This window comes from Phascolarctos cinereus, unplaced genomic scaffold (genome assembly GCF_003287225.1).
Source record: "Phascolarctos cinereus isolate Bilbo 61053 unplaced genomic scaffold, phaCin_HiC Scaffold_2;HRSCAF=192, whole genome shotgun sequence".
NCBI lineage: Eukaryota > Metazoa > Chordata > Mammalia > Diprotodontia > Phascolarctidae > Phascolarctos > Phascolarctos cinereus.
The window spans coordinates 148733155-148758487 of record NW_027555625.1 but is presented as its reverse complement, the minus strand read 5'-3'; the positions used below and the strand labels follow the sequence as shown (position 1 = coordinate 148758487).

The 25333-nt window shown below is 39.3% G+C and overlaps 1 long non-coding RNA gene across 1 annotated transcript in view; it reads left to right on the top strand.

Annotated features, from left to right (window-relative positions):
• The window catches only part of LOC144455824 (uncharacterized), a 358020-nt gene that overhangs the window by 55093 nt on the left and 277594 nt on the right, over positions 1 to 25333 (top strand). Inside the window, exons 2-3 of the long non-coding RNA XR_013484618.1 lie at positions 1303 to 1536; positions 9874 to 10001. This is a non-coding gene — a long non-coding RNA (uncharacterized LOC144455824). The remainder of the gene's footprint in view (positions 1 to 1302; positions 1537 to 9873; positions 10002 to 25333) is intronic.

Below are 25333 nucleotides of genomic sequence, written 5' to 3'. Positions count from 1 at the left end.
GCTACCTAGTTGCCCATTCATGTGCATACGTATATGTGTCTATGTAGATACATGCATGCACATACACTCAATGCAATCTGGACTTTATTATTGCTATATGCATAAGTGTATATACAATGAATGCATGTATGTGCATATGTGTATACATATATGCTGTGCACATATGTGTGTATGTATATGTAGTCTTCCTGAACAGCTGGTAGGGTTTGTGGAAATCTTGTAGCAGACAGGATATTTGGAATGATGGGCATCTCATCCTGTTGCCATGAGATTTTGATTTTTCTTATATCTATTGCATATTTTAAGTGGTTTGTTCCATGTGGCTTGGATATTACATGTATTTGTTATAATGACATCTATTATAGATGTTCCTAGTTTTTAAAAAATGAATTGATGTTATATTTGAGAAATTATAGGCAATAGTTTGGTCTATGATGAAATAATCCAATTTCAATATAATTTATTGGTTGTATAGTAGTTATTTTATTATGATGATAGGATAAGAATAGGAACTGGATCTGTGATTCTATTGCTGTGGAGAATTCTGAGATGAGGAAACTCCCTCCACTAATGCAAGTCAACAGCTTTTTTGCAACTTACTTTCTTAGAGATTTGTATGAAACACTGAGAGTTTAAGTGACTTGCCAGGATCACGCAGGAAGAATCATGACTTGAATCTTGATTTTCCTGGCTTTCTATTCACTATACTACATTGCCTTTTACTGGTAGAAGAAAACCTAAAAACTAGATCTTCCTTCTCCAAGTTAGTCCTCTTACCATTTGACTAAAAGCATCTCCCAAACTTCTATATGAGGAAGAGCCTAGTCATACAATGAGTATATAGCAGGGACAGGATTTGAACCCAGATCTTCCTGTCTCCAAGTGCAGTTCACCGTGCTATCTCTCTGATATTTATTCTTAGTGTTGATGTTACTGTTATCATTATCGTTGTTAGGAAGATTAGTCTGGCAATGGTGTGAAACTGGATAAGTACAATGAATAAGATGTAGAAAGGACTCTTCATTGGAGGACGCTAGATGTCCTCTTAGAACCCATTAAGCTCTAAGATTCTTGGACTTGCTTTCTAGCCTGCCCTCTTCTACCACCTTTTCACAGAGCCTAGCCCAATATGCTGCATATTTATGGTGTTAGAACTCCCTGAGAGCCTGCCTTGCCCCCTGTCTTTATATCCCTAGCACTTAGCAAGTGTCTGACACTAGTAGGTACTTAGTAAATCCTAGTCAACTGCCTGGTGTTGAATAAGACTTTGAAGTGGATTTTGTTTTTGTATCTTTGTTACAGAAACAACAAAAAGCCCATACTTGTCTGTATCCAGTGCTTGAGATCAAGTCAATTCAACTAGCATTTATTAAGCACCTACTCTGTGCCAGCCACTGTAGTAAGTGCTTGGGTTGCAAGAAAGACAAAGACAATCCCTGATGTCAAGGAACTGAAAATGTCATGGGGAAGACAACTTGCCAGACCATGTTTCTGAACTTCAGAGTGAATTAAAAGTAAATGCCAAATGGAGCAGTGGTGAGTTTTCAACAATGTTTTAACTTCATTGTTTGTAGATACTTTCTCCCAAGGTTCAAAATTTACCCCCTTCTACCACTATACCTTCTTTTTAATCTGTGGTGTTTGGTATTCAAAATGGGAGGGGGGGAGCTGAAAGAGGAAGTATGTACCTATCTACACAGCATCTAATATTTGTCTAACTGGGCCTGCTACATTACTCTTTTCTCTGAATATCCACACACACACACACACACACACACACACACACACACACATACACATCCCTGTATACAACATTGCAGTTATAGCTGGGTGGGCGTTCAGTGCTGCCTAACGAATGATGCCAAGGCAGAGAAAATGTGATCATCTAATGATGTTACAGAACTTTACAAAATAATTTCTCCTCTAATTGGTGTTCAAGCTTAGTCATAGCATAGTCTGATGTAATTATGCTTAAGTAGAAGTGAAGATACTATGAGAGTAACTAGCTAGTGTTTGTAAATTGTTTCAAGCTTTTTTAAGAAAGATTTTTTTCCCCTCAGACTTGTGATTTCATCTTCGTGGTGAAGTCTTGATAGGAAAACTCCCTACAACAAAGAGGATCAGTAAGTCATCTGTAACTTAAAATCAATCTTAGAGAATTGCCTGGGGTACCAAGAAGTTAAGCCACTTGCCCCACGATCACACAGCTAGTAAGTGTCAAAGGACCTAAAGCCAGGTTTCACCAATTCTAAGACGGGCCTCCTATCCTGTCTGTCTAGAAAGAAAGTCATCCAATAAATCTTTAATATATAAGTTGTTTTATTTATAATAAATTCTTTTCTGCCTCCTGTGGAACCAGTGATTTGACTGCTTTGAAATACACCAAACTTTATGCCCTCAGACTCCACTCTGTGATATTGAAGGATTGTTCACAAACTCACTCATCGCTTTCGGCTGGGCAAAGGGCCATCACTGTAGTGTGGCACTGCTGCATTTGGGGATATCCAAGACTCCGGTCAAAGTCCTCCTTCCCGTCTTTCCCGACCAAACTGCTTAATATCCTAAGTGCCTCAAAGCTGTTTCTGGGGCCCCTTTAGCACGAGATGCCTGCATGGAGCTCAAGCTGAGCTGAGATTTACCTTTGCCTAAACTATGAAGAAAGGACAGCTAAGCAAATTCATGGTATAAACAGCAGGGGAGGAGGGAGGACAGTGTATTTAATCTATGGGGAAAACAGGCTGTTTCCAAACACATAAGCGGTACTTATTTGCATGCAAACAATTACATCCTAATTACAAATGATTCTTAGGCGGGCTTTGAAGCAGACCTGGCAGGATGATTGTTTCTTGGCAGTACTTGATTCGCCATCATTAGTGTTACTCTAATACTCGCTTGAATTCAAGTTGTAAAAAATGCATTGTCTGCTATAATCACTCATTTAGATTGTGTTTTTTAAGATTTGCAGAGAGCTTTGTAAACATTATCTTATTTGATCCCTATAACAATGCTAGGAGATGGGTATGATTATTGTTCCCATTTTATAGATCAGGAAGTTGAGCCTCAGAGATGTTGAGTGATTTGTCCAGAATCACAGATCTAGTAAGTGTTTGAGGTGGTATTCCACACCCAGATCTTCCTGACTCCAAGTTCTTTTTTTAATAGTATTTAATTTTTTTCTCAATTACATGTAAAAATACTTTTTAACATTTATTAAAAAAAATTTTTTGAGTTCCAAATTTTTTCCCTCCCTCACTTCTCCCCCTGCCAAGATGGTAAGAAATTTGATATAGGTTATATATATGCAATCATGAAAAACATATTTCCATATTAGTCATATTGTGATAGAAGAAACAGACCAAAAGGAAAAATAAAGTGTAAAATATTACACTTTGATCTGCATTCAGACTCCTTCAGTTCTTTCTCTGCATGTAGCTAGTGTTTTTTTTATCATGAGTCTGACTCCAAATTCCAAGCCTCAGCTTCTAGGCATGCGCAGCGATACATAGATTACTTAAGACATAGTTCCTTCCCTCATAGAAGCTACAGTCTAGTGAGCTCCACACATAAAACATAATAAGACATTATAAGTATTTAAAGGGGGCACAAAGAAAGTTCTATGTGATGTTTAAAGTGAAAGAAGAAGTCATTACATATCTGGGGTGCATAGAAAAGTTAACTTTGGATTTGGGATTTTAAAAATAGGCGAGAATTCAACAGGTTGAATGAGGCTGTGGGAGGACATTTCAGGTATAATTATTGAAACTTCATTTTAATAGGATGCATAAGATTTTGGATCTGGAAGAGACAGCAGAAATCATCTTAACTTTTTTTTGTTGTTACACAGACCCCTTTGGAAAATGAGTGGTATCTATAGCCTCTTCAGAATAATGTTTTAAATGCATAAAATAGGACACATAGGATTACAAAGAAAATCAATTATATTGAAAAATATTTTGTGGTTAAACAAGGGCAAGAGTATATATACACAGGTATGTATATGCCCAATATATGTATATATGCACATACATATATGTGTATCTGCATATAGATACATATATGCACAGGGATACATCATAAACACATACCCTCATTATTGTTATATAAATATATGTATATGTACACATATATACTTACGTGTATATCAAATATGTAACGTGTTATATATTTATATGTGTTGGCATATATACATATATATCTACACATTGACACATATACATACATGTGTCCATCATACACATGCCCTTATTGTTATATACATATGTATGTATGTACATATACACACACATATACATACACACACATATATACATATACACAACCACACACACACACACACACATATATATATATGTATGTATGTATGTGGGGGGAACATGCATATGTGTGTGTGTATGAAGTTCTTAGATTTCCCCCCTGAAATTTATGTAGGGGTCCTGGATCCCAGGTTAAGAGCTTCTGCTCTAGTTCAACCTGATCATTTTGCAGACAAAAAAACTGAGGTTCAGGAAAGTAAAATGACTTGCGCCATTTCTTGAAATAACATTCTATAATTAATACTTTTTGCAAGTTCAGGATATACCCTCCTCCCCTGAAAGTTTTATGCATTAGCAAAGTTTCACTAAATTATGAAGATATTATTTTAAGACATGTTTCATGCCACAAAGTTGAAGATAGTAATTAAATCACTATTGTTCAAAAAAGCAAAGTATTTAAAAGGTGGTTCGAGATATGAAAATGTGTATAAAATACACTAAATCAGAACATTATTATCTAGTTCTGAGTCATTTATTAGAAAACAATTAAAAAATTTATTTGAAAACAATCAAAAGATCTAGTGAGTTCACAGTGACCTGCCATCTTCCTTCTGGAAAGTGAGTCTTTCTTTTGGCAGACATGTCCATTGACCTGCCTTTTTCATTTGGTTGGTTGTTCTCCTTTAGTGTTTGTATAGTTACTTCTGACCCAATCAATCAGTGTCTGTGTCTGAGCCCTCATTCTGCCATCCCAAGATGCTTTGGACTGGGTGATATAGAAGTGGCGGTGAAACTACTGTCAATTATGCAGTTAATTATCAACTGTGGCTAATGGATTTTATGATTGTTGGTGACAAATTTTTCATCTCAGGTACTCCTCCAACATCTCCATCCTATCTAAGTCTTCAATGAGTTCTGGCCATGCAAATTCATTTCAGTATTATTGAAGGAAACAGTCTCTTAGAGCTAGAAAAGAAAGGATTGCTGAATCACAGCACCTCAAAGCTGGAAGGACCTTCAAAAGCCATCTAATAACCTCTACTTGAACAAGAATTCCTGTCAAAACGTACCAAACAAGTAGCCATTCAAATTTTGCTTGAGGAGACCCAGTGAGGGGAAATCCATTGCCTCCTGAGGAAGCTCATGTATTTTTTTTAATAGCTACCATTTTGAAAAGCTTTTCCCTTAATTGTAGCCTATGTTTGCCAATTTGTAACATCCATCCACTGCTCCTCATTGTGTCCTGAGGGACTTGTAAGAGACCTTTAAAATTTGGGGGGAAGGACAGGGAAAGGAGGGCAGCTATCATGAACCTCCTCCCCAAACTCCAAGCTCTACATCCTGGGTTCCTTCCATCTTTCCTCATACAGTATAATCTCAAGGTTCTTACCACCCTGATCCTCTAAATGAGCTTCTTCAAGATTCTCCCTAAAATACGTGCTCCACATGACTTCTGAGTAGGGCAAAGGACAAAGGAAAGAGCAGCAGGATTGTCTCTCTCCTAATGGCAACTCGTAGGTGCTACAGTGGATAGAGCACTGGGCCTGGAGTTAGGAAGACCAGATTTGAACTCTTTAGACACTTTATTAATTGTGTGTCCCTAGGCAAATCACTTAACTTCAGTTTGCCTCAGTTTCCTCATCTATAAAATGGTCAGAATAATAGAGCCTACCTTCCCGGACTGCTGTGAGAATTAAATAAGATCATTGTAAATCACTTAGCATAGCACCTGACACATTGTAAATGCTATATAAAATGTACCTATTACCATGTTAGCTATTATCGATATACCTGGAAATATATTCATTTCCTGGCTGCTGTAATACATTATTGGCTCACATGGAGCATATAATCTGCTAAAACCCCCATATTTTTCTTAGTTCTGTGGAGTCATACTTCCTTCTTGTACCTCACAAGATTTTTAGACACCCCCCCCAAGGTAAGACTTTGCACTTACCCCTCTTCAATTTATTTTCATTCACTTGGCTCAATGTTCTAGTCTGTCAAGGTATTTCAGACTCCTAATATCTTCCTCCCAGCTTCTTCCTTGACATCTTCATCCAGGCCATTCATAAGAAAATTAAATAGCACGGATCAAGCAGAAAGACCTAAGCCACTCCACTAGAGACCTCCTTCTAAAATGAAATTAAAGCATTAATGACTATTCTTTGGGTCCACTTATTCAACCAGTCCCAAATTCATCCAACTCTCCTCTCTCCATTTCTCCTTCCATGAGAATAGTGTGAGAGAAGCTGTCAAATGTTTTGTCAAAAATCTAGGTAACTCATGTCTACATTACCCCCTTAGTCTACCAATTTCATCATCCTGGGAGAAAAAGGAAATGAAGTTAGTCTGGCCTGACCCAATCTTGATAAAATCATGTTGACTCTTTGTGATCATCATTCTCATTTCTAGATTTTCACTGTCTGTGAGAGGTCATATATATAGTCCACTCTCCTCGTTTTACAGACAAATAAACCAAGGTCCCAAAGAGGATGTGATTTATCTAAGACCACACAGCTAGTTCGTGCCAGAGTAGGGTAAAAGTCCTGGTCTCTTGTCTTCTTTTATGATGCTCTTTCTATCATGCAGAAAAACAATGTGCTCATGCATGCATGATTAATAAAAAGGAAAATGCATATTTAAAACTAAGTAGAAAAAATTATTACGTTTTTCCTGCTTACTATTGTCTTGGCCTTTGTGGTAGAATAAATGAGTAAAAACTGATTGAGTAATGAACTGTGGACTTTTTCCAATATCCTACTGTCCCCCATCCTTTGAATTTCTCGCTGAAGTGACAGGCCATTAATAGATGCCATAGTCAGCTCCACACGTAGTAGCTGCCTCTACCATGTGATCTGAGAGCAAAGAGAAGCTCCTTCTCTCCAATCCTACTAGCCTAATTTGGTATCATCTTTCCCCCAGTTCAATTCAACAAACATTTATTATGTAGCTACTGTTTCCATGGAACTTGCTAAGTGTTGGGAATACAAAGTTTTCTACAGTACAGACACTTTTCTAAAGGAATTTCCATTTCATCTGTGATGACGAAGGTGATAATAATAATGATAACTAGCATTGGCATGGGCCTACTGTGTGCCAAGCACTATGCTAAACACTTTGTAAATATCTCATTTGATGCTCATAACAATCCTTTAAGTTAAATTCTGTTATTTCTCCCATTTTTACAAATGAGATAAAATAGGCACACAAAGGCTAAGTGATTTATTTGAGATCACATAGCTAGTAAGTATCTGAGGCTGGAATTGAACTCAGTTCTTCCTGCACTCTATCCATGGCTCCACCTAGCAGTAATTAACACACACACACACACACACACACACACACACACACACTCACACACTGCTTTTAGGTTTGCAGACTGTTTTCTGTAATTCTCTTGACTTAGCCTCAAAACAAATGTTCATTGGAAGGTCCTACAGATATAATTATCCCTGTTTTATAGATAAAGAAACTGGAGCTCAGAGAAAGTAAGTGATTTAACGTGGTTGCACAGCTAGTAAGTGTCAGAGGTGGGATTGAGTCCTATGCTAATAAACCCTGTGACAGATTAAGTAAAGGCTTCTAACCATTTAGACCTGTCTACAGGTTTAGCAATACTTTACCATGCCACTTGTATAGTGGGCATAGGAGAGAAACATGTATACTAGATGACCCCCGAAGTCCCTTTCCACTACAAAATTCTGTGCTGATGGTCGTAGATATGGTGAAGGAGGGGTACGGGTCAGATGATGGAGTGAAATACTCTTGAAAGGGAAGTGGAAAAAGTCATTGACAAACTTCCCCATTTTTCCTCAAAAGACCCTGCATTAGATGTGAATTGGGTACCAAGAGGTGACCCTGAATTTAGTATAATAGAATCATAAACCAGAGCTGGAAGAGCCCTTTGAGATCATTTTGTCCCTAAGCATCCAACATGGAGCCTGCAGACCAGATGGGACGCCCTTGACCCTGAGCTATAGCCACCAGAAATTTTTAGCAAAATAAATTTACCTAATTAGTTAGCCCACATGAAACTATAGCAAGGTCAGGGGGGGCTTACCACTTCACCTGCCACTACTGCTGTGCTGCTGATTGCCTCTACCAAACTGAGTCATTCTAACTCAGGTTCAATATAATTAAATTCATGTGGCCTAATCAGATATGGATTTCTGACCATGTGCTGTATTGTTCAAAAAGCCTGAATTCCCAGCTCATTAAAAGAGAGAAAACAAAAAGTTGAAATGACTTGTCCACAGTCACACAGCTAGAGAAGTTTTGACTCCTCACTCAGTGTTCTTTCCCCTTTATCTTGTCACATCTCATAAAATCCTGGTGTTGGTCTGAATTGGGAAAGCAGTGTTTTTTCCCTCAGATTCTAGACTGGTATTTCAGCTTGTGACCCAGAACTTAGGACCTCAGAGGCTCAGGTCTAAACAGTCCGGGAAGAGGCAAAAGTAGCCAAGTTTAAAACATTGCTGGTACTGCATGTGTTCTAATCATTATAAAGCAGAATCTGTTTTACTTGCTTAATTGGTCACAGGGGCCAAGGGGTTAGCCTTTTGCAAAAGACTTCCAGAGGAGCCAGGGAATTATTTCAAAGACAAGATTTTTGGCAAATGAGCTGTGATGAATATTTGTGAGAAGTTATTTTGGGGAATAACATTTTAATGCTGTGTCTTAATGAAAGAGTCATTTCAGTTTGAGTATTAGTAAACAGTTGTGTGTTATCTACTGTTAAGAGAAAAAGAGGAGAGAGGAAGGTAGAGGAATAGAAGAAGAGAGACAGACAGAGACAGAGAGGGGTATGGTGGGTAGAAAGAAAGGGATGGTAGACTATCCTAGGGCCCATTAAGAAGCACTCAACAGGGTGTCATCCTGCCCACAAAATCCTTTCTTGTTTGTAAAGGAATAATTCTGACTGACCAAAATTAAACTGCAGTGGAAGACAATTGTTCCTTTTTGGGGGGTAGGAATTGGGGTGAGGGAAGTAGTGGTTAGGTATAATAAAGAATTTCCTTTAATCTTTTTGATGGCATGGAGTGGTGAGGGTAGAATGGGGTGGGTCTGATCAGGACCTGGAAGGGGATAGGATAGGGGGAAAGAGAATAGCCCAGGATGCAATTGTATAGAAGGGCAGGGGGCCTGGTCCCTCTAGCCACTTGCATCTCTATTCTCCCACTTACCTACAGGTTTTACTCTGACCTTATGAGATATTCCAATCCTGGCTGGGCGTAGAAGAGGTCTTCTCAACATGTTTGCTCCTTTTAAAATGTCACCTATTTGTCACTGCTAGATACAACTGATCAAATTCATTGAATCCCCCGTATGAATTGGAGGGACTAATTCTAGTAAGCAAAGACCCAGAATATGAAGTTGATAAACACCGGAGAACAGATAACAATAGATAGTTATGGACATGCACCCAGGCATCCTTATTGTAGACATCTGACGTGATTAATATAGTAAAGAGAATGGGATCTTTTGAGGAAGTGTACTTGGCAAGACAGGGACATTTCAGATTCAGCATTAATAGTGAGCATGACATTGACATGACAATTAACAGAGCATTGATGAGAACCTAGAATACTTGGGTTATGTTTACAATTTCTTTCTTTAGTTTTTCCACGTCTGGTGGCTAGCAGAAAAAATTGCGGAATCATAAAATCATCCCGGAGTGGGAGGTGATCTACCTCAGAACCATATTATCCAAAGCATACCTGAACAAGATCCCCTCTACAATACCCAGTAAGTGTTCAACAATTCCTTTATAGGAGGTGGGAGAGTGGGGTGGTGAGGTGGGGGTGGATGGATGGATGGAAATGTAATATCCCAAGACAGACCATTCTATTTTTAGATAGTTTTCAAACATCTTAAAATGTTTAATGCTTTTTTAGTCAGTGACTTGGATAAAGGCATAGCTGGCATTCTTATTTAACTGACCAAAGGCACAAAGCTTAGAGGGATAACTGCCATGCTGGATGATAGAGTAGGGCTCCAGAAAGGGCTTAGCATGCTTAAAGAATGGGGCAAATGGATTGAGATGAAATTTAGTAGGGGCAAATGTAAAGTCAAATACTTAGATTTCAAAGATCAATTTCACAAATATAAAGTGGGGAGGCATGGCTAGATAGCAATTTGAAAAAAATGGAGATTTTAGTAGGCTGCAAGTTCAATGACAGAGCATGGGTTCTGGGTACCTCATTTTAGGCAGGACATTTATAAGCCAGAAAGTATCCAGAGAAGGCAACTAGGTGGTAAAGGACATTCAGTTCTTGTCACACAGTGTTGAATTCAATTTGGTTTAGTTAGCTAGAAGAGACATGGTGGGTCTTGATAGCTGTATTCAAGTATTTAGAGAGTTATACCTTATAAGGATCAGATTTATTCTACTTGGCTCCAGAGGGCAGAACTCTATAGATATAATGTAAGATATTGCAGAGAAAATTAGTGCTTCACATAAGGAAAAACTTCTCAACAATCAGAGCCATCGAGAAGTAAGAATGGACTACCGTGAGTTCTTCCTCATTGTAAATTTTTTGCAGAGAAGGTGGGACAACCATTTGTTAGGTTACGTGACTCTTGTTCATGTACAGGTTGAGCTAATGGTCCCTTCCAGTACTGAGGTTCATTATCAACAGCAAGCATTTATTAAGCACCCACTATTTGCCTATGCTAAGCACTGGGGACATAGAGACAAGTGAAAACAGTCCCTGCTCTCAAGGAGCCTACAGTCTAAGTCTAAGAGAAGATATAGACAGGGTAAATGAGATGCTCTGATGATGTGAAAGATTGCTCATAATGTGGGAATTCTTGGTCCCAAACCCTGACTCCTCACTACCTGCCTCCAAGTGTCTCTCATCACTCACAGTCACCAATTCTCAAACCCTCAGCCCTTCTTCTATTCACATCAAAACCTCGAATTCCTAGCCAAAGTTTTTGAGGGAGGAAAGATCTGGGAGGTGCCTGAAGTTTTTCACGCAGTGATGTTCTCTGTCCCGGGTGTCAGTCAGCCAAGCTAAATGCTGATTCCTTCAGGCCACTTGTGCTCTGTAGGCTTTTTTGAAACCCCAGGTTGCACAAGAGATAGAGAAAAAAATAAGAAATATCCCCGTGCTTGTGAACATCTGGATTCTTTGAAAAAGAATATGTCAAAACTTTGTATCTGAGGCATTTTGAGAGGAAGAAGTGATTAATTAAGCAGCTCTCCAAGGAGCTGATTAAGGACCAAACTGTCTTCTCCTTTTTCTTTGATGCCATCTCAGTTCTTCATTATTACTTATCCTAGGGTTCTAGTAGGACTGGACTACTTACTGGGCTCTGTATATGTCAGTCCATTGCCTTGGCTGTCTAGGCAGCTAAGTGATATAGTGGTTAGGGCACTGGGCTGGGGGGTCAGGAAGATTTGGGTTCAGATATGTCATTAAACACGTACTAGCCATGTGACCCTTGGTAGGCCTCTTAACCTTTGCCTCAGTTTCTGCATCTGTAAACAGGATAATATCAGCATCTACTTCCCAGAATTGTGGTGTGAATCAAATGAGATATTTGTATACTGCTCAGTGCAATGCCTGGCACGTAGTAGGTTCTTAATAAAGGCTTGTTTTCTTCCTTTCCTTTCCTTTTCTTTTCTTTTGCAAAGATTGTCCAGATTTAAATAGAATACCTTCTTCTTCACCCTATTTCTCTTAAGCCTTTTGCTTCCACCAAGGCTCACCCCACCTATCACTTCAATTGTGAAGTCTTTCCTTATTCCCCTCCACCCCCAAATCATTACTATTCCTCTTTCTTGAGGAATTACTTTGTGTCTATTTTGGGTATACTTTGTATTTATTTATTGGTATGCTCAGTATATCCACCCCCTAGTAAAATGTAAGCTCTATGAGGGCAGGTACTTTTCCATTTTTGTCTTTATAGTTGAAGTTGGACTTAATCAAGGCCCATTCCTGCCAGATATTGGCAGAATCAGAGTAACCCAAGACATTGGGTAAGAAAAACTGAACACTAAGTTCTTTTCTGTCCATCTTAATCTCTTACATACTCTGGGGAGGTTTATAATACTATGCCCACATCCTTCCCCAAGACATAGGTGTGTCATGGGGGGAATTTGGTCATCTGGACAGTAAGTGGATGGAAGGTGATTTTTCCTACCAGGCTACAATCCACTTTTCCACCATTTTCCAGAAAGCTCTTTTTCTTAGAAGATCTCTAGCCCTGGAACTCACAAACACGCCTCAGAACTGCCCTGTGCCTCTTCTGTCCTTCCCTCTGATTTAAGGGCGGAGGTCTTCTCCCAGAACATCCATTTAAAGTGAGTGCCCAGGCCAGCTATTTCTTTATTTCCCACCAGGCTGCATTCCTCTATGTTCACCAACATGCTCCTGGGCCAGGCAACCCCTTTTTCCAGCTTCCTTTTATGTGTTGGCTTCCCCATTAGAATGTAAGCTCTCCCAGGGCAGAGATTGTCTTTCCTGATACTTGTATTTACAGCCTTAGCACTCAGCACAGTGCCACCACTTAATAGGTGCTTAATGCTTGCTGACTGATGGTCTGACTCCGAAGCATCTCCTAGGCATCTGTTATCTTTCTTTCCTATCCTGTCCCTGCCCCTATCTCTTTGATCAAAGTGTTATAGGTGGTTAATATATTAGAGCTTTTATATATAAATTGCCCTTAGACTGGAAAATTGTTGTTTCTTGTTGATATTGTTGGTTTAAAAAAATGTTGTGTCTTCCCTGTTAGTCGTGATTTGATATTATTTGAGCATTCTGTTGCTATGCCTTTGTGAACAAAGGGCGCTGCTGTTTTTCTTCTTTGTTCCCAATGCTCTTTCTTCATTTGCTTCTAAAGTTTCTGGTTTAGTGGAGAAGATAATGGGCTTGGAGTCAGGAGAGACCTAGGTTTGAATACTTCCTCTGATTCTTTCCAGTTATCTCACCCTGGGAAAAACAGCCTCAGTTTCCTCATTTATAAAATGAGGATATAATACTTGTAGGATTTATAGAACTGCTGGGAGGAGAAAATGAGTTAATATTCACAAAGTCATTTGCAAATCTTAAAGTATTTATAGAAATATCAGTTTCTGTTATTGTTTGTCATTTCTCTTTTTTTTTCTTCTTTGATCTTTCATCATTTTCCCTCTCTTCTATCACTTCTGCATATTTTCGGGACATGCTATTTTGGTGATTTGTATTCAGTCTATACAAAAGAATATCTGTTTTTGAATGTTCTCTTTCACTTCTGAATCTAGAGATGTCTTAGGCTGGACCACACAGAGAGAAATGTAGTCAGATTTACTTCATAATGTGGTATGCTTTAAGCCAGGGGTGGGGAACCGTGGCTTGGAGACCACATGTGGCCCTCTAGGTCCTCAAGTGGCCCTTTGACTGAATCCAAACTTCCAGGACAAATCCCCGTAATAAAAGGATTTATTCTATAAAACTTGGATTCAGTGAAGACCACACGTGGCCTCGAGGCTGCAGGTTCCCCACTCCTGCTGTAAGCTCTTTGTAAAAGGGATGGCATATTTATGCCAGTTTTTGCTATGCTTCCTCCATGTAAATGGCCTCATCTGGGTTCTTGAAGAAGATTCAAGAGATGATAAACTGAGGCACATCATGCCAAGCATGGAAAGGTTTCAAGTATGGATCCAATAACAAACTGTCTGTTATCTGATTACTAGCCTTGATAAGTGTGGAAAGGCTCATCACTGAAAGGATGACCACCAGGAGGTAAATTGTTCTGGCCACAGAAATGAATGAAGATTCCATTTACTTAAAGGGCATTGCATTTTAAGTTGGTGGAGAGATCACAGGATCCAAGATTTAGCTGAATGGGACCTCAAAGGCCATTTAGTCCAACCTTTCTTTTCCCCATTATACCAAGTAAGAAGTTGAAACTGAAAGATCTTAAGTGACTTACCTAAGGTCACATAGAATGTGTGTTTTCCATTGTGCCATCCTGCCTGCCCAACGGAGCTCCCACATTAGTAAAGTCTCAGTTGTTTGATGCAGTGATATATAGATATTTTACCATGATGGTTTGTTTTTATGGCCAGTTGACTTGTTGACAAGCAAAGAACTAGATGCACTAAAAAAGGATCTTTAACTTTTATTGGTCACCTATGGTGAGGGGGATAAGAAAAGGGTACTACATGCTCACCTCCTCTACTGTGGTGGTTTGGTTAACTCATGATGCTCAATAAGCTGTCTGCTGGCTTTGGGGGTAGACCAGCAGAGATATGAGAATGCAAAAGAGACAGTCAGGAATGAAAGAAGAAAAATGAGGAAGCACAGAAATTAGGAAACCAACCAGTAATAGAGATGTGAAGATTTGGAGAGAGCTGGCTTCAGAGGACAGAAGATTGGGTTAGAGTCAGGAAATTGGAGTGATTTAATGATAAGGGAGAATCATTGTTTGCCTGGATGACTTCTTGCTCTTCTTGAAATGAAATAACTCTCCTGGATTAAATTGCAAATGTCAAATGTAGTAATACATGGCCCATAATTAGTCCATGAGGCTTTTATGTCTTTCATCTATCCAATAACTCATGAATCTCTTGGGAGAATTATCTTTAATATGTATCTCCCATATACTCTGACTTTAATTCTGAGGTAGAAATTTCCAAGCTTCTAGCTAGAGCCAGATCCTCAATGTTCCAAAGAACAGGAATCCCCCAGGGATTCAGGAATCTGTAGGAGGGGGAGGAGGACAAGTGATAGTGGTAGAAGTGATGGTGGTGGTGGTGATGATGATGGTGATGGTAATGGTAATGGTAATGACAGCAGTATATAATGAGATCAGGAATTTGCAGCTTATGCTGTTAGCACACACAAAAGTTGTTGTTGTTCAGTCTTTTCAATTGTATCTGGATATTTGTGTCCCTATAGACCTCTGTCCATGGCATTTCCTTGGCAGACATACTGGACTGCTTTGCCATTTCCTTCTCTGGTGGCAAATAGAGGTTAAGTGATTTGCCCAACCTCACACAGCTAGGAAGTTTCTGAGGCTGGATTCAAACTCGGTTCCTCTTGATGCCAAGCTCAGCACTCTATCTGACACATCACCTAGCTGCCTCCACAAACATCAGATAAATGATTTTTAAATTGTAGGTGTTATTTTTCTTTCGTGTAGCAAATTATCAAATAACTGTTACCAAAGCCATAACAAGATATTCCAGAACCCAGGGCAAGTTCCACAAAATACTCCCAGAACAAAAAGCTTTCCAAGGTATCTTTAAATCAGTATTTCAGTACAAATTCATTGAGGAAATCTAAAGACCTAGGATCCCAGAAGAAGAGAAACCTCTTCTCCAGAGATATCTAGAAATGGTTAGAGATCCCAGTGGCATCCTGAAACTGCTGCTAGTGAAGCTACTCCTGGGGGAGGGAACAAGATGGGGTTGGTCTGGAGAGGAGATTCCTACCATGGGAAGCAAGTATCACAGTCTAATAGTTTCCTATTTTTATTTGTCAACAGGAAGTGGTAGCGATAGTAGTGGTGGTGGTGGTAGCAACAGAATTTTGGAGTTTAAGGTTTCCCAACCTTATGAATGTTATCTCATTTGAACCTCAAAACAATTCTATAAGGTAGGTACTAAAGGTGTTGTAGTTTGTCCTTTCTAGAAGAATGATATCATGAGGGTGATGTCTTGACATGTGCATGAATTGGATGTGAGGCAGAGTTGCGCAAAGTCATCAGCCTCACTCTGTCCTCCAGTCATCAGAGTCCAGTGACAAGACAAAAGTCAAGAATATTGTCAGTGGGTGCCAATGCACTGGGAGACCTTGGCCTTTCTAAATTAAGATCATTTCCAGGTCTCAGTATGCCTGAGGCAACACCCATTCAATGCATAAGGGGTTATAAAGTATCAAAATTAATTGAAACTGGCTTCTGGGAGCCTAGATGGCAGAGTAAGAGGTGAGTCTCTCTTACTCTCCCTTATTAACCCTTGAAAGCCCAGAAAATATCACACCAGGAAAAACCCTGGAATAGCTGAACCAGAAGAAAGATGGAATGTAGCAGTCCAGTAGCAAAGGTAGCTTGAGGGATTAACTGGAAAGGCCCCTCTTACCCTGGGGAAGGGGAGCAGTACATAACGGGAGGCATCCCAGCAAGCTAGTAGAAAGTCCCACCTCAGCATACCAGGAGGAGATCCTGAAGCCCAGGTGGTGGAGCAGGCAAACACCAACACTGGGATCCCAGTGAGGGCAGGGGAACTGGTGGAAAACCACCAGCTGCCTCCTCATTCTACAGCAACCAGCTCTCCCATTGCCTTAGCAAAACTAAAGGATGCAGCAATCCAAGGGGCCCCAGGCAGATAAACACCCTATAATATCCATCTGAAGAAAGCAAAAGGAAGGAAAGGCTCAGGTGAGCAGGAAATCTCCAGGAGCCATAACTACGAAATCCTACCCCGAGAGTTCCAATATTGTTGTTTCCAGCCCAACACCAGGTAAGCTGCCAGAATCCTACAGCCTCCAACTGCCAACATTGGAGGCCTCAGCACACAAAGCCATTGACCAGGCCCTAGGCTCCCAACACAAGAAGCTTGGGTCAGTGCCCTCTGCTCCCCAGCAGGAGAGCCCAATCTCTTTAAAGGCCAGGAAATAAGCAAACCCCATGAGCAAAAAGAAACGTATAATCAATTCTTATTATGGGAACAGTGAAGATCAAGGCAGAAATTCTGAAGAGGATAACACTGTCAACAAACCCACATCTGGAACCTCAAAAGGGAATAGAAATGGTCTGAAGCCCAAAAAGCCTTCTTAGAAGAGCTCAAGAAGGATTTTAAAAGTCAAATGAGAGAGATAGAAGAAAAAATGGGAAAAGAAATGAGAGGTATGCAAGAGAGAGTCAATTCAATAGCTTGGAAAAGGAAGGACAAAAATTAACTGTAGAAAACAAGTCCTTAAAAAATACAATTGGCCAACTGGAAAAAAAGTACACTGAAGAAAACGAGTCCCTAAAAAATACAATTGGCCAAATGGGGAAGGAGGTACAAAATCTAATAGAAGAAAACAATTTGTTAAAAAATTAGAATTGAGCAAATGGAAGGGCTAATGATTCTATGAGAGAGCAAGAATGGGCCAAACAAAAACAAAAGAATGGAAAAAAAAAGATGAAAATGTAAAATATCTCATTGGTAAAACAACTGACCTACAAAATCGATCCAGGAGAGACAATTTAAAAATTATTGGTCTACCTGAAAATCATGATGGAAAAAAGTATCTTTCAGGCAATCATAAAGGAAAACTGCCCTGACGTCTTAGAACCAGAGGTTAAAATAGCTATAGAAAGAATCCACCGATCACCTCCTGAAAGAGATCCCAAATTGAAAACGCCAAGGAATACAGTAGCCAAATTCCAAAAGTACCAGGTCAAAGAGAAAATACTGCAAGCTAGTGGAAAGTCCCACCTCAGCATTTAAATTTAAATTTAAATATCCTAAATTATTTATCCTAAATTATCCTAAAATTAAATTTAAATATCATGGAACCACAGTCAGGATTACACAGGACCTTGCAGCTTCTACATTAAAAAGCCGTAGGGCATGGAATATGATATTCTGTAAGGCAAAGGGGCTTGGATTACAACCAAGGATCCAACTACCCAGTGAAAATGAGCATGATCTTTCAGGGCAGGAGATGGATATTCAACAAAATAGGGAATTCCATACCTTCCTGATAAAAAGACCACAGCTCCATAGAAAATTTGATCTTCAAATACAAGACTCAAGAGAGACATGAAAAGGTAAACAGAACAGAAAGTAACAACATGTTATTAATAAGGACAAACTCTTTACATCCCTACAAGGGAAGATGACACTTGTAACTCTTGATAACTGTATTGTTATTACACTATGTAAAAGGGGTATATATAAAGGGAGTGGGTATAAATTGACTTTGATGTAATGATGAAAAAATCTAATCAAGTAGGTTAAACATCCAAGTAAGTGAATTAATCTGATCTAACTAAGCAAACGTACTGAGAGAAAAGGAAAGGAGCAGTCAGACAAGGGTAAATTACATCACAGGAAAAGGCACAAAAACCTATTACAGCAGAGGGAAAGAAGGAAGGGAGATGAGCATTGTTTGAACCTTACTCTCATCAGATTTGGCTTAAGAAGGGAATAACATAATCAGTTAGGTATGGAAATCTAACATACCCTATAGGCAGTAGGAAGGAAAAGGGGAAAGAAAATGGAGGAGGCTAATAGAAGGGAGATGGGACTGAGGGAGGCAGTGGTCAAAAGCAAAACATTAGTGAGGATGCAAAAGGAGAAAGGAGAAAGAAAAGCATAAACAGGGGGGAAAGGGGATGAAGAGAAAGACACAGTTGTCATAATCGTGAATGTGATACATGAATGTAATGGAATACTATTTTGCTATAAGAAACGATGAACAGGCATACCTCAGATAAACCTGGAAAGACATGAATGGTTTGATGTTGAGTGAAGTGTGTAGAACCAGGAGAATGTTGTACAAAGTAACAGCCACGTTGAGTGATGACTGACTTTGATAGACTTAACCCCTCTCAGCAATACAAGGATCTAAGACATCTCCAAAAGCCTCTTGATAGAAAATGCTATCCACATCCAAAGAAAGAACTACGGAGTTTGAATGCAGATCAAAGCATACTGTTTGCTATTTTTTTCTTCTATTGTGTTTTGTTTCCTCTTTCTGGTCATTCCTCCTATTAATTCTAATTCTTACTTACAACATCACTAATGTGAAAATATGTTTAATAAGAATATGTCTATGTATAACAAGTATACATATAACCTATATTAGATTGTACACTATCTTGGGGAGGGACGGAGGGAGGGAGAGAAAAATTTAAAACTCAAAAGCTTATGAAAGTGATTGTTACATCAAAATAAATTAATAAAAACAAACAAAAACATCAATTAAAACTGATATATTTCCAGTCTACGGAAGAAAGTCTACTCCTCCATAATGATTAAACTGTGCTTTCCAATCTGATTCTAACATGGGTTGCTGATTTGCTTCTTTTATCTGACTAAGCACTTGACTTGAGTAAATTCAGGTGTGATCACAGACTATAGGACAACATTGTTATAGACATTTCCCTAGAAACCAGAAAGGGGAAAAGAAAACATGCAAGCTTTCCTTACAAATTTGCTTCCCCCCCCCCCCCCAGAGATCTCATTGAGAATAGATTGGCTTGGAATATTTGTGTGTAACTGAAATTTGGTGGTTTGGTCAGTTTGCTTTCATGTACATAGCCAATTTCTTCAGCTGCCCATAGATTACCAGTAGGAAAGAGGCTGATAGTGTCTGTTCAGTAAAAGTCTTGTGTGAAGAACCTCAGACAAACCATTTTTTCTATGAAATGATTTCTGATACTTTGGCCATTTGGTGACCAGACATTGACCTTTGTCCTTTTTCTGTGGGACAATGGAGCATACTGTCAGGTGCTATGGCACAGTTTGGGTGTGCAGACATTCTGGGCTGTAATTACTGTGGATAAACTCGATGCCAAGTTTGGAATAAAATGCTGATGGCTCAGTAGCTTAGGCAACGAATCAATAGAAAGAGAGCTGTATGTTTGGAGACCAGAAAAGCCACAGTATCTGTCCATTCTTGTATCTAATTAAATCTGTGGAGGTGAACTTCTTAGGTTAGACATGCTCCTGGTTTATTTGAAGGACTTGTTCTAACTGTATTAGCTGCTCTTACACGTCACTTCAACATAATAAAAATAACTTTTGCCCCTATTTTTTTCCCTTGAGACATTCAGGCAAATAAGCACTAAAATATAGGCAAGGTTCTTTGTATGTTTAATTTATAATTTTAGGTGATGGCTCAACTATGATTTTCTAAATCCTCTAAAGATAAAACAGATTTAAAAAATAAAAGGCTTCTCCCTCCTCAGGCTATGAACTCCAATCTTATGTGTGTGTTTTGTGAAATGCAATGTCTGAAACCTAATCTTGTAACCATTTTATTATTAGCCTCAAATTATTGGATTGTTTATTGTTCCTCTTGAGAAGATTGTGGCGCGTAGTGGAGCTGGCAGAGATCCCTAATAGTGATTGGTTCTGAGGCCAGCTGTAGGTAACTCTTCATCACCACATGCAAGACAACAATCATGCCATCACCCAGTGGAGCTCTGATTGGAAATGAACCTGTTAAACACACACACACACCCCACACAAACTATATGCTTAATGATCTGGAAAAGGCTGAATGAATTGTAGCCCATGAACAGAATAGAATGTGGTTATGATTGTAACATAACCTACCATAAGTAATGGCAAATATGAAAACCACAACAAAATTGGGGAAGTCTTTGGTGAATCGGAACTCTGTGAAAATTAGAATAATATGTACACTTACTGCAATTATTTTTTTAATAGCGTTTTAGTAAAACAATAATGAAATGTTCCCAAAATATATAAAAGAAAAAAGAGATTAGGAGACACAAAGACAAACAAGATGTCTCCATTGTTTTGTTTAAATAAATATACAGTATTTTTAAATACACTATAAATTGCTTGAAGTCTGTGACTTTCTGAGCCATATTTTTTTCCTCATTTTATTTATTTGTATGATAGGGAGTTTTTTGATAGTTAAATTTAGAATTTTTAAAAATTCAAAATAGAACTTTTTTTATGGGCCTACAGCCATCCACAAATATTGGTTTTCTCACCCAATAGTCACAACTTCCTTCCTTCTTCATTCCAGCCCCAAATGATGGGTCATCCATTACTGCTTTTATCACCACTGGAGGGAGAGGGCACAGAAGAGGTGTTAGAGACTAGACAGGAACAGAGTGGCTGATGGGTACCCGGTTGTCATCGTTATTGCACCATTGGAACCTAATGCTGGATTACATTTTCAAGGGACACCCCTGGGAGGAGAGACTTATACTTGGCCACCTTGACCTAGGGTAAGCTGGTGCCTTCAAACCATCCCAACTGATCAAAAGGTTCCTTATGTGAAGCTGTTATTACTCTCACATGTCATACCTCTTTCATTAAATGAATACAGATAATTTATTGAGCAGCAGCAGTATGCTACTTTGGAGATTTGGCTCAGAAAGGCTTGTTTAGGGTGTTAACCCACAGCATGCCTTTTGGAAAGGGTGTTTACTTTTAACACTGCTGTGGTTTTCTACACACAGACCTAAAGAAACTATCAGAGGATGGGGATAACTGAGCTACCACCAAGCCTGGACCTGATTTTAAGGCTAAACCTTTTCCTTCTCTTCCTAAGGAGAAGATGTTCTCCTGAGCCTTTACAAAAATAAACAAACCAAAAAAAAAAAGCTGTCTCTAAATTAGCAAGAGACTTTTAAAAATCAAAATTGAGGGCAAGAAGAGAAAGGGAATTAGCAGAAATGAAATGCCCAGTGAAACAGATTTCTGAGCATCCAATGTTAATATGGTGTACCCTGGCAACAAAGGAGGCTGCTGACAGAGAGTGAGAGAAAAGACATATATTCTTAGGAGACATCTCACATAGGAAGAATGTGATGATGGACAGGCTTACTTTAAGACTGGCACTGTAATGCATCTCTGTGGTCACAGGGAAAACTAACTGGTTTTCCCTTTCCTTTAGTCTGAGTGGACTGAACAATTACTTAGCATTGTAGGCGTAGCACCAAAAGCCTGTCAGGCAATCATGAGGCCTCCAAATTGTCTGCATGTGAGCCTGGAATCATAGAAAGGATCAATGAACCCAACTGAGAGTCTCCAGGAAGGTCAATTCCAAATTGTCACTGAAATATTCTCAAGTCTTGCCATTTCTATGTCTACATCTGTCTCAGAGAATTCCTTCTTCTCTCTACTCACACAGCTACCACCTTAGTTCTGGATCTCATCACCTCTCACCCAAATTATTGCAATGTCTTCCTAATTAATCCATCTGCTTCAAGTCTGTACTCTGTCTGGTCCATCCACCACATGGCTCCCAAAGTGATCTTTTTGTAGTGCATGTCAGACCATGTCATTCCCCTGTTCATTAAACTCTAATGATTCCCTATTGCTTCTAGGACAAAAATAGAAATGCCTCAACTTGAATTTTAAAGCCTTTCACTTCTAAGTTGGTCCTCCCTATTTTTCAGCTTTATTGTACGTGACTTCCCCTCTGGCACGGTGAGGTCCAGCCAGACTGTCCTTTGCTCCTTACACGCCATACCCCATTTTCAATTTCCATGCTTTTATGCTGGCCATCCCCTATGCCTGGAGTTCACTTCTTTCTCATCTCCACTTCAGAGAATCCCTCTCTTCTTTCATGGCACACTCAAACATCACCTTCTCTATGAAGCTTTTTTGATCCTCCTAACTGCTAGTGTCTTCACTGCCATACTATCTTATATTTATCTACTTTGATTTATTCTCTTTATAGTTCTTACATAAATACATATTTACCTCTGTACTAATTGTCTCCCCTGTTAAAATATAAGGTCCTTGTGTGTAAAGATTATTTAATGCATTGTATGTGAATCCCTAGTATATAACACAGTGCCTTGTAAGTAACAGGTGGTTAATACTTACTGATTGGTTATTTTACTTATTTCTTCATTTCCATCCACTCTTGGAGCCCTTGTGATCAGATCCTGTCTATCCCCTTGTGTTCTTTTTGTGGTTACTCTGGAGCTACTTTCTTCTTCAGGGCTTTTATCTTGTAGTTCTATTAACCCATATTATTTCTATATTCTATTAGAAGTTTTACTCTGTTTGCTCATGTTATTAGCTTCATTTTTTGTATGGAAACTTTGTGGCAGGCTTTGACTCCTCCTATAATCTTGGCATGTGCAGCTAAACCTGAGTTCTGGTTCTCATTGTAAACCTGGAATGGGACGCCACTGTACAGGAGTTGGGACCTGTCCCTGCTACAGTCCAGGTGCCCCTGCCCTGACACAGCTGGTCCTAATAATAACGATAACTAACATTTATGTGACACTTACTATATGTCAGGCACTGTACTAAAGTGCTTTATAATTATTCCTTCATTTGAGATCTCATTTGATCTCCTACCTCACTCTAATCTCTGTTGGAAAGTCTGAGGCCAGGCCTTCTCTCCTTTTAAAAACCTAGTGCTAGACCCAGCCACAGTGTGGCCACAGTGAAGCAGTTGCACTGCTTTCAGGCCCCATACCCTGGTGTAGCATCCCACCTTGCCTGAAGCTCCAGAAAACCATAGGTTCTGGGACTTGTCCATCTCCTGGGAAAGTTCTGAAGGGGATGGAAGAACTCACTTGTGTTTCTCTTTGGTATCATTTAATCTTTCTTCTCTGTAGCGCTCTTCTTCATCATGCCTAAAGGATGCTGCACTTGGCTGAAACCTTTCACATTTCCATCATTACTGGAAGTCTTTGTCATCACTATCTTGAACAGAATAGACATTGAATACATATTAATTGAACTGAAGTGAATGACTAACTTGTGTTCTTGTTCAGTCATTTTTTCATCTGACTCTTCATGACCCCATTTGGAGTGGTTTGCCCTTTCCTTCTCCAGCCCATTTTACAGATGAGGAAACTAAGGCAAACAGGATTAAGTTACTTGCCCAGAGTCACACAGCCAATAAGTGTCTGTACAGACTCTTATAATAACTTCCTAAGCAGTCATCCTTGATTTCTTCTAGAGTCCAGTCTTGTGCACTGTTGTCTGATTAATCTTCTCAAAGCATAATTCTAGTCGTAACACTTTACCCTGTTCAAAAGTTTTTTTACTGGAAATGGTCTGTTGTAGTAGGGAATCCAACAGATTAGGAGTCAGAGAACCTGAATTTGAATCCTATTCACTTTTCACAAAGCCAGTGATGGAATTGGACTAGATGGACAATATGGCATACTTAGAATCATGAGATAGTAGGACCAGAATGAAACTTAAAGACTATCTGTCCTAGCTCAGCCCCTAGAATTATGGGCCCTTCAGGTCATCAGATAAAGAGATGAAAGCCAGAAGAATTGTGACCTGCTTGAGCTCCCATAGGACGGTTAATGACTGAGCCAGGGAAAGAACCACAGGTCTCCTGACTTTTCTGCTTTTTCTACTTTTCCAATCTTTCCTGTAACTCTCCAAACATAAAGATATTATTAGTAGATTTGAAACTCTTGAATGGCTGGCTCTGTATCTTATTTTTCCAAGAGGAAGCATAGAATAAAAGAGAGAATGAGAGTCAGGAGAGACATGAGTTTCAATCCTATCTCCAGCACTAATTAGAAGTTAGACTGTGGTTAGGAAATCTTAGTTTCCTGATCTGAAAAATGGGAGCATAATACCGATAGTTCCCACCTCATCCGTAAACTAGGGATGATAATTGATCTCATAAGGTTGTTATGAGGATCAAATGAGATGCTGTCCCCAAAATCTTAGTGCAGTTTTGAGACTGGAAAACAAAACAAAACAAAACAAAAAGGGCTTTAAATTGCACTAAGACTTTTGGAACACCCTGCTTCATGGTCAGCAATCACTATTGCATTTGTGTTTCTCCCTATATATAGCACAATGCATTTGGTGTATAATATATACTTAATAAGTGTTTGTTGAATGAATGAGTGAATTTTGTTGACTTTTTTGTGTATCCAGAATGAGTGATCCTGGTCTCCTCATTATCTCTCACCGTCCCACCCCTCCATATCCAATCTGTTACCAAGGCCAATCTATTTCCTCTTTGCAATATCTCTCAAGTATACCTCATTTTCTTCTCTGACATTCCCACCACTGGTGCAGGCCTTCATTACCTCATACCTGGACTATTGTTATAGCCTACTGGTGGATCTGATGGCCTCAAGTTTTTTCTCACTCCAATCCATCCTCTACCAAAGTGATTTTCCTAAAGTACAAAGATCAAAACCCAAATGCTCCAGTTGGTCTTCAAAGCCCTTCATAACCTAGCCCTTGCTACCTTTCCAGTCTTCTTATTCCTTACTCTCCATCACATACTCTCTATCCAGCAATGCTAGCCTCCTGGCTATTCTGTGAACAAGACACTCCATCTCTCAGTTTTAGAGCTGATCCCCAAACAAAAACAAAATCCCCAAATGTGGGCAACATTCGATATCTCAGTAGTTACATCTGAGATCCTGACAGCTATCCCCAATAC